Source organism: Nematolebias whitei, chromosome 20 (assembly GCF_014905685.2).
Source record: "Nematolebias whitei isolate Nwh7 chromosome 20, NemWhi1, whole genome shotgun sequence".
Lineage (NCBI taxonomy): Eukaryota > Metazoa > Chordata > Actinopteri > Cyprinodontiformes > Rivulidae > Nematolebias > Nematolebias whitei.
In genome coordinates this window covers 16,026,840-16,036,070 of record NC_056517.1, presented here as the reverse complement: position 1 = coordinate 16,036,070, position 9,231 = coordinate 16,026,840, and positions in this window count along the sequence as shown.

Here is a 9,231-nt window from a genome sequence, read left to right as displayed (position 1 = left end):
ATAGGCTTCGCCCTTTAAGAGCTGTCGCTTAGTGGGTTTATCCCGTCATTGGAAGCATTGCACTGAAAAATTTAGTCCTGTGTGGGCCCCACCCGGTCCGTTTAAATTACGTTAAGAATGGGTAATCGGCTCCCATTTTTCTTCAGCAAGCTAATAGCATCGTCAAAAGAACGAAGAAGGAAAGTTGTCTAGCTTGACCAACATTTGTTAAGACTGCCAGTGGCCCCGCCACGTCAACCTCCTGCCGTCCCGGTGAGTTCTCCTCCCTGAGGAGAAGCAGACGAGCAGTCTTGTTTCAAGGTAAGCGCTGAGGAGTATTTCTCAGTGGCAGGTCGCTACACGCTGGACGACGCCATCTTGTAATTTTCCTTTATCGCCGACTCTCGGAGTGAATCGGATAGTTCCTCCGAGACAGGCGACGTCAGCAGCAGCCTCCCGCTGCTCACTCCCTCCTGAAGAGCATAGTGTCAGAACGAGGGGGGCTGAGCAAATGCTCACCACCCCTACCCCCCCGGGCCTTTTTTCGCATCGGCGACCACACCGCTCCGAGCCATCGGTGCCCTCTTCTGGAGCTGCCCGGCATAATCCAGGAGGCGGCTGACATGAAGGGACTTTTTCCATCCCTCTCCTTCCCCCGCCCAGCTCGGATGATCTAGCTTGAAGGTTTCTGGGCTCCATTCCGGCTCGCCGTCCTGATCCCATCTGACCTCGTTTTCCAGCAGTGACGTCCTACTGGGACGAGGCCGCAGTCGGTTCCTGGTAGAATAAGGGCACCAGTTCCCACATTCGTGCCCATCCCTAGAGTGGAGGGGTTTCACCGAGCGGAAATTCCCTCGGTGTCCCCCTGGAGCCGAGCCTGGCGGAGGCTTTCGGAGCAAAGATGTCCAGGTTGGACCAGTGTCCTGCACCTCCGGGTAAGCATAACCAGACGGTGACGTCGCTCTCCTACCGAGCTCATCAGTGTGTGTTCCAGGCGGCCACAGCAAACAATACCTTACGCTGCTGGCGTACAATGTTCAAGAGGCTGGAGGAGACGTAGCGCTCCCTCGGCAAGGTAGCTGATGTCATCCTAAACCTGTGCGCCTCTTTTGTTGTCTGCCGGTCACGCATCGCAGCCGGAGGACAAGGTTTTCCAGAGGTCCACCTAGCCTGTCACTCCACCTCCCTCTCGGAGGAGCTGCAGAAAGTTTTTTTTTTTGTTGGAGGGCCCCCATCAACGACGGACGCACTGTTAGGGACCATTTTCAAGATGTTCCACGGCTGCAGCAGCGTCTCCCCACTCCGTTACGCCAGCCCCGCCCATCAGACATCAGCCTTTCTCATCCCGGCAACTGGAGGTTCAGCATTTCCCTGAGATCACCAACAGGCAGCGCCCTAGGACAACAAACCGCAGAGCCCATGGGGGAGATGATTCAAAATTACGGTTTGCGGAGGATGTGTGTAAAGATGACATGGGATTTTGGAATAAAAAGATCATTTAATGATGAAAGTGTCTGGTTTTTAGCCAGTCTGTCAGCTCGGATGACCTCACAGCGGCTCCTTCACACATCCTGCCCACAAAACGAGCCGGTAGCCTTTAAAAAAGGTTTTTCATAATCACCGTTGCTCCAAATAAGGATGAGACACTCGCTTGACACAACAGTCAAAGCGATTGTGGTCCGCAGAACGAGTTCAGTGGAATAACTTATTTTCAGCCCGAGCTACACACCTCCAGGAGCGGCACGCGTCTCACCGAATTAAACGCGTGCTTCCGCGGCACCTGCAACCTTCATTCAAATTGCGCGGCATTGATGAAAGCGCGCGCACCGCCACTCAGCGCTCGCCCACTCGCATCAGCATAAATATGAAACCACAGAACGGGCCCAGTGAGAAACATAGCTCTCAGCAGGAGTGGCATGCGCCTCACCGAAGCAAACGCGTGCTTCTGCGGCGCCTGCAGCCTTCATTCAAACGACATGGCATTGATAAAGGCGCGCACAGGAGCGGCACGCGTCTCACCGCAGTGGTGTCAAACGCGTGCTCCCATGGCGCCAACAGTTTTCACACGCCTCTCCTCAACACACGCCGGTCCACATAGATATGAATGTGAACCCACAGCCCGAGCGTGGCACAGTGGCGCGCTCAGAGCCCTTTCGAGGAAGCCTCGCTTTGGGTCACGCGGAACACACTTCCACGGCGCATGACGACGATCAGGGCGGTAGACTGGCTGACATCCATAAAAGCATGACGCACCACCTAAACGCGCACCCACTCCACGAGCGTTACGCGGAGTAGCTAAGAGCTTGCTTGCCAGATAGATGGATGGCCAAGCTGATAGCAGGGGTTACACGCTACAACTTGCAGCCCGACCCCCTCCATTCGGAGGAGTTCTTAGAGACGGTCCTGTCATCACTAGACCAGGTCTCATCCCTAAAGGCAGAAGTCCAGGGGTTCCCGACGGAGACGAAAACACAGTTTTTTTACTCACGTTACTTCCTGGTTCCAAAACGAACCGGAGGACCGAGACTGATTTTGGACCTGTCAGCTTTCAACAAGGCGATCGTGGGCAGACTGCTTCACATGTCGGCACAGGCTCAGGTGTTAACGTCACTCCTGCTAATTCTGGGCTTCGCCATAAATTGGGAAAAAGCTCGATTCTCCTGGCCCAGACGATTGTTATCTGGGAGTAGGGCTAAACTCGACCACCATGAGGGCTCATTTATTTGTTTATCACAGACGAGAATTGACACTCTAAGAGTCCAGCTCCACCACGTAAGACCGGGCAGAGTAGTAACAGCTATTCTCCATCATGAAGCTGTTAGGAACAATGTCGTCAGCTCACACAGTGGCCCCGCTGGGTTTACTACACATGAGACGCCTCCAGAGATGGTTTGCTCGTCTGCGTGTGGATCCAGTGAGGCAAAAGAGATGGACGATCACTGTTCCTCCCTCCGTGAGAACAGATCTCCAACACTGGGAAAAACCCTGGTTCTGTCGGAGGGAATCCCCATCAGCAGACCTACGTCACAGGTATCAGTCTTCACAGACGCGTTGTTGTCAGGTTGGGGGGTGACATGCCTATCTCGAGCTGTAGGGGCGCTGTGGCCTTTCTCACAACAGCTCATATACACATTCTAGAATGTTGCATTGTTCTGAATGCGATTCAACACTTTGCTCCTGTGCTGAAGAATCAAACACGTTTTGATTCACACAGACAATAAGGTTACTACTGCTTACATAACCCGGCAGGGGTGTGTGCGCTCAGCCCAAATGTTACACATTGCGAGGAAACTACTGTGTTCGGCACACCAAATCTGCTCTCCATGAGAGCAGTGTACATCCCCGGTGTTCTGAACAAGGGGCAGATGTGATGTCCAGGGGCGGTCCGCGTCACGGGGAGTGGACCCTCCACCTCGGTCTGATGGCCCAGACATGGCAGAAATTTGGCAAGCGGCTGTGGACCTGTTTGTGACATGAGAAAACGCTCAGTGTCAACTATGGTTTTCACTGAGCCCACGAGACGAACCACCGCTGGGGGTGGACGTGTTTGCTCACAGCCCATGGCCCAAAATGCTTCTTTATGTGTTCCCCCCACCTCCTCTGATATTTCGGTTTCTGAACTGAGTTCAGGAAGAGGGATTGACAGCTCTCCTGGTGGCTCCCAAGCGTTTGAACGCACCATGGTTCCCGATCCTACGACGCCTGTTATTGGGGCGCCCGTGGAAACTGCCGTGGAGGGAGGACGCTCTCCTCCAGGTGGGAGGAGCGATCAGGAGTTACCCAGAAATAGGCCAGCACCTGTGGGTCTGGCCGCTGAGCAGATCCGTTTAAAGAGGATTGGTCTCCCGCAAGATGTAGTGCGCACAATCCAGGATTCACGTGTTGCATCCACCACAGCGCTGTACACATCAAAGTGGACAGCTTTTCAGCACTGGTGTACAGAGAAAGGTGTAGAGGCCACCTCATGTCCACTAGGCGGCGTGCTGTCCTTTCTGCAGCAGCTGATGGACAGAAATTTGGCATTCAGCACGATTAAACGTATGCTGCAGCCATCTCTTCGTGTCACAAAGGTTTTTCTGAGACAGAACAGCTTTTAATCATCCGCTGATGAAGCATTTTGTAAAAGGTGTACAGAGAAAGGCGTAGAGGCCACCTCATGTCCGCTAGGTGGCGTGCTGTCCTTTCTGCAGCAGCTGATGGACAGAAATTGGGCGTTCAGCACGATTAAACGTATGCTAAAGCCATCTCTTCTTGTCACGAAGCGGGCTAATTGAACAAATCATTCTAAAGAGACTAATCAGAGCTTTATCACATTCATACACTGATGGGACACACATCAGAGGCCACGAGGGGTTCAGTGACTTGCCCAGGGACACTTCAGCATGTGACTGCTGGTGTATTCGAACCCCCATCTCTCGCATTGGAGGACGACTGCTCTAACCACTCAGCCACAGTCGCCCTGTATATATAAATACAAAGTACATATATCAATATATGTATACTATATATATATATATATATATATATATATATATACATATATACATACATACATACATACATTATCTTTACCCGCTTATTCCATTTTGGATCACGGGGGTCGCTGGTGCCCATGTCCAGCAATCACTGTGCGAGGGGCGGGGTACACCCTGGATGGGTCACAAGTCCATCACAGGGCCACATAGAGACAAACGAGACAAACAACCATTCACTCTCTCATTCACACCGAGGGACAATTTGGAGTTACCAATCAGCCTAACACGCATGTTTTTGGTCTGTGGGAGGAAACCGGAGCACCCGGAGAAAACCCACGCATGCACGGAGAGAACATGCAAACTCCATCCAGAGAGGCCCCTGGACCGGGGTTTGAACCAAGGACCTGCTAGCTGAGAGGCAGCAGCTCTACCAGTTGTGCCACCGTGCTGCCCTATATACATACATGTATATATATATATATATATATATATATATATATATATATATATGTACACACACACACACACACACATATATATATATATATATACAGTACACACAACTTCAAAATAAATTCTCTCCCTGTACTGAAAACAGTTTCAGAGTCTCATCGCCACCAGCTGGTAAGAGGTGGTGACGTCAATATGAACCCCACCCACTGGAACCGGTACTGAAAGCATAATGGAAACACACCCTGTACCGTACCAAGTAGAGTAGAGCCGTGCTATAGCAGTACTACAGGTACTAATGGAAAAGGGGCTTAAAAGTACCACACAGAAATGTTGTCCAACTGAAGAGCCGCATCATGTCCAAAAAAAATCAGTCACACATCCTGAATGAAATGTCCCTAAACTCATGCATCCCACCAAAACATCATCTAAGAAGACATACTTCAATATGTATTAGAGAAGTGTCAATCATCCCACCTCACATCATCATATACTGTAAACACTATAAAATTATAATGTCCCATATTATATATATCCCACAAAGTGAGCCATCTGTCTGTCAATATATCTTAACTATGGTTCTCAGCAAACAACAGTTGCCCCCCCCCCCCCCACACACACACACACACACACACACACAACCAAGTCCAGAGAATAATCTGACCAGTCACAGCAACAAAAATAAAGAAGCACACAAACCAACTTCACTTCCGGTCCAAAGACAAACGAACAGACGACAGACGAACTGATGAGAATAGGAGCGGATTTGCCACGAAATATAGCAGAAATCAGCAACAAACTCAAAGCTACGCTCCGCAGAATGCAGATCTTAAAGTCATCTACCTGGAAGCTGCAGCAGAGGCGTTCCAGCGGGCAGAAGAGGAAGCGCTGCTCCCGGCTTAAGAGGAGAGGGTGCCGGGCGGGGGTTATGGTGAGGCTACGAGCTAACGCTAAAGCCGGTAAACTCCCCATGCCGTCTCTCTTTCTGTCGAATGTCCGCTCGTTGGACAACAAGATGGATTTACTTCGTCTGAGAGCGGGCGCCTCAGATGAGATGAAGAAGTGTGCGGTGCTTTGCCTCACGGAAACGTGGATTACAAGCGAAACGCCGGACACAGTCTTCTAGCTGGATGACAGACTCTTTTTTCGAGCGGACTGCTGCAGCGAGCTAACGGGGAAATCATGGGGAGGCGGAGTGTGCATTTACGTGAGTAAAAGTTGGTGCACGGACTGTACTGTTATAAATAGCTCATGCTCGAAGGCTTTGGAGCAAATAACAGTGAAATGTCGGCCACATTATCTACCCCGAGAGTTCACGGTGACTTTCATCTCTGTCGTTTACATTCCTCCGGACGCTAATGCTAATGAATCACTGCAGGAGCTACATGATATCATCAGCTCGCTGCAGAACAAACACCCCGAGGCTCTTTACATTATAGCCGGAGACTTTAACCACGTGAATCTAAAGGACTATCTCCCAAGCTTTAATCAGCATGTGACGATTCCGACACGTGGAGACAAGACGCTGGACTGTGTTTACACAAACGTAAAAGATGCATACAAAGCCGAACCCCGCCCCCACCTAGGACTGTCAGACCACATCTCAATCTTCCTGGCTCCTGCTTACATGCCCCCGCTGAGACGCTCCAGACCGGTACAAAAGAAAGTTAAATGTTGGAGCCAGGACAGTGGCCCCATACTGAGAGATTGTTTTGACTGAACAGACTGGCAGGTTTTCAGAGAAGCTGCTGAAAATGGAGGTTCGCTTGATCTTGACCAATACACATCCTCAGTCCTGGGTTACATTAGTACATGTACTGACACCGTCTCCACTATCAGAAATGTTAAAAGCTACCCAAACAGAAAACCTTGGCTGAATGCAGAGGTGCGTACCCTGCTGGAAGCCAGGAACACTGCCTTCAGGTCTGGAAACTCAGAGGAGCTGAGTAGGACAAGAAAAGAGCTGGTTGCTGGTATTAAGAGGGCCAAGGCCACATATGCAAAGAGGATCGAGGGTCAATTCATCTCACAAGACCCTCGGAGCATGTGGAGGGGCATTAAGTGCATAACAGATTATAAAGGAAGGAGTGAACAATGCCCCAAAGACCCATCTCTGCCTCATCTCAGACACTTTGATAAGTCTTCACATATCCGGCACCAAAACCTCTGAACAGGTGGACAGAACCAAAATGCGTGGATGTAATTGTCAGGAATATTGTCTGTACACTGTGAGCAAATATTAGATGATGCAAAACCAATCTTGAACATCCGTTGACCTGTATAGTATACTCTATGAAGGATTTTGTATTGTATTAGTTGTAAATTCGAGTTTTTAATCATCTTAAAAGTTCTCAGACAGATCTGCGACCAAAAGTTTTGGTCAAACTTAACTGACAAGTCTGTCTCCCATTTTACAATGGGAAGAGATATAGATTCATCTATTTTACTGAGTTTCTGATAAACCTTAGATAGTAATTTGGGAGGGTTAAGATTAAGGAATTCTAATACACTTGTTGACATTTCAATCCTAGTGTTATTAAGATTAAATTTATTTTTTGTTATAGATTTAATTTGTTGATATTCTAAATATGTATTCTTATCAATCCCATATTGTGTTATTAATCTGTTAAATGGGATGTAGTCCACTTCTTCATATATATGTTCCAAATATTCAATTCCTTTACACCTCCAACCTGGGAAGTTTATCATCTTATTCTGTTGTAGGATGTCAGGGTTGTTCCAGATGGGTGTACGTTTACATGGGATTAGTGAAGACTCTGTCATTTTAAGAAACTCCCACCAAGCTGTCAGAGAGGAGCTGATATTGATGCTTTTAAAGCATTCCTGTCGTTTTATGTTTGAGCTAATGAATGGAAGGTTCGAGATCATTATATTATTGCAAAGTGTCTGTTCTACGTCTAGCCAAGGTTCATCAAGGGGTGTGTGTTTTATCCATTTTGAGATGTATTCTAGCCTGTTGGCTAGAAAATAATAATAAAAGTTGGGTAGTTCTAGTCCTCCTTTATCTTTGGATTTCTGTAGTGTTTTTAATCTAATACGAGGGCGTTTATCTTTCCATAGAAATTTAGAAATAGAGGAGTCCAGGGATCTAAACCAGTCAGATGATGGTTTATTTGGGATCATTGAGAATAAATAATGTATTCTAGGCAAAACCATCATTTTTATTAATGTGATCCTTTCCATGAGAGATATGGGTAAAGATTTCCATCTAGCCAGTTCATCCTCAATTTTCTTTAAAAGTGGGTTGTGGTTTAGTTTTGTTAAATCTGCCAATTTAGGCGAAACTTTGATACCCAAATATGTAATATTCCCTGATTGCAGTTGTGTAGTAAGTGAATTGTTGAAAGAGCAATTAATTGTTAGAACTGTGGATTTTAGCCAGTTTATAGAGTAATCTGAAACTTTTGAGAAAGAGTTTATCAATCCAATAATCTGAGAGATGGAGGTTTGTGAATGCCAGAGGAAGAGCAGCACATCATCAACATATAGACTGATTTTGTGCTCTCTGTTCTTGCATTTTATGCCTTTAATATCTGTAGTTTGCCTGATTGCTGCGGCTAGTGGTTCGATGAAAATAGCAAACAGTGAGGGGGAGAGTGGACATCCCTGCCTGGTTCCCCTTTGCAGAGCAAAACTAGCAGATCTAAAAAAGTTAAATCTGGTCCTCTGGACATTCAAAAAAAAAAAAAACAACAAAAAAATGTAGAAACGTTTCATCTCTCATCTGAGAGACTTCCTCAGTCTGAGGTGCTGTATTCAGCTCAGTCTCTTAAATAGCACCTTCTCAGAGTGGATCAACCAGTTTTGCTGCTGACAACCAAAACCAACCATCAGCCTAACAATGGATCATTAGCACACTGATGGCTGTTTACTATTCACAGAGGGCTGAGTGATACTAGCAATCACAGCATTGTAAGAGGGGGACAATTGAACACGTAGGCCTCCACCCATGTTTAACGATGGACGATTTCTTTTCACAAAGATGGCCTCCTTTACTCCTCTCTCAAACCGCCATTCCTCTCTATCCAGGATGTGCACATCTTCATCCTTGAAAGAGTGACCGCCGGCCTGGAGATGAGTGTAGACTGCAGAGTCCTGGCCTGATGATGTTGATCTTCTGTGCTGGGCCATCCTTTTGGCCAGTGGCTGTTTTGTTTCCCCGATGTAAGACTGATCACAGCCCTCCTGACACTGAACAGCATACACAACATTACTCTGTTTGTGCCGGGGGACTGGATCTTTGGGATGAACCAGTCTTCGCCGTAATGTATTTTGTGGTTTAAAAGCCACTGGGACGTTATGTTTA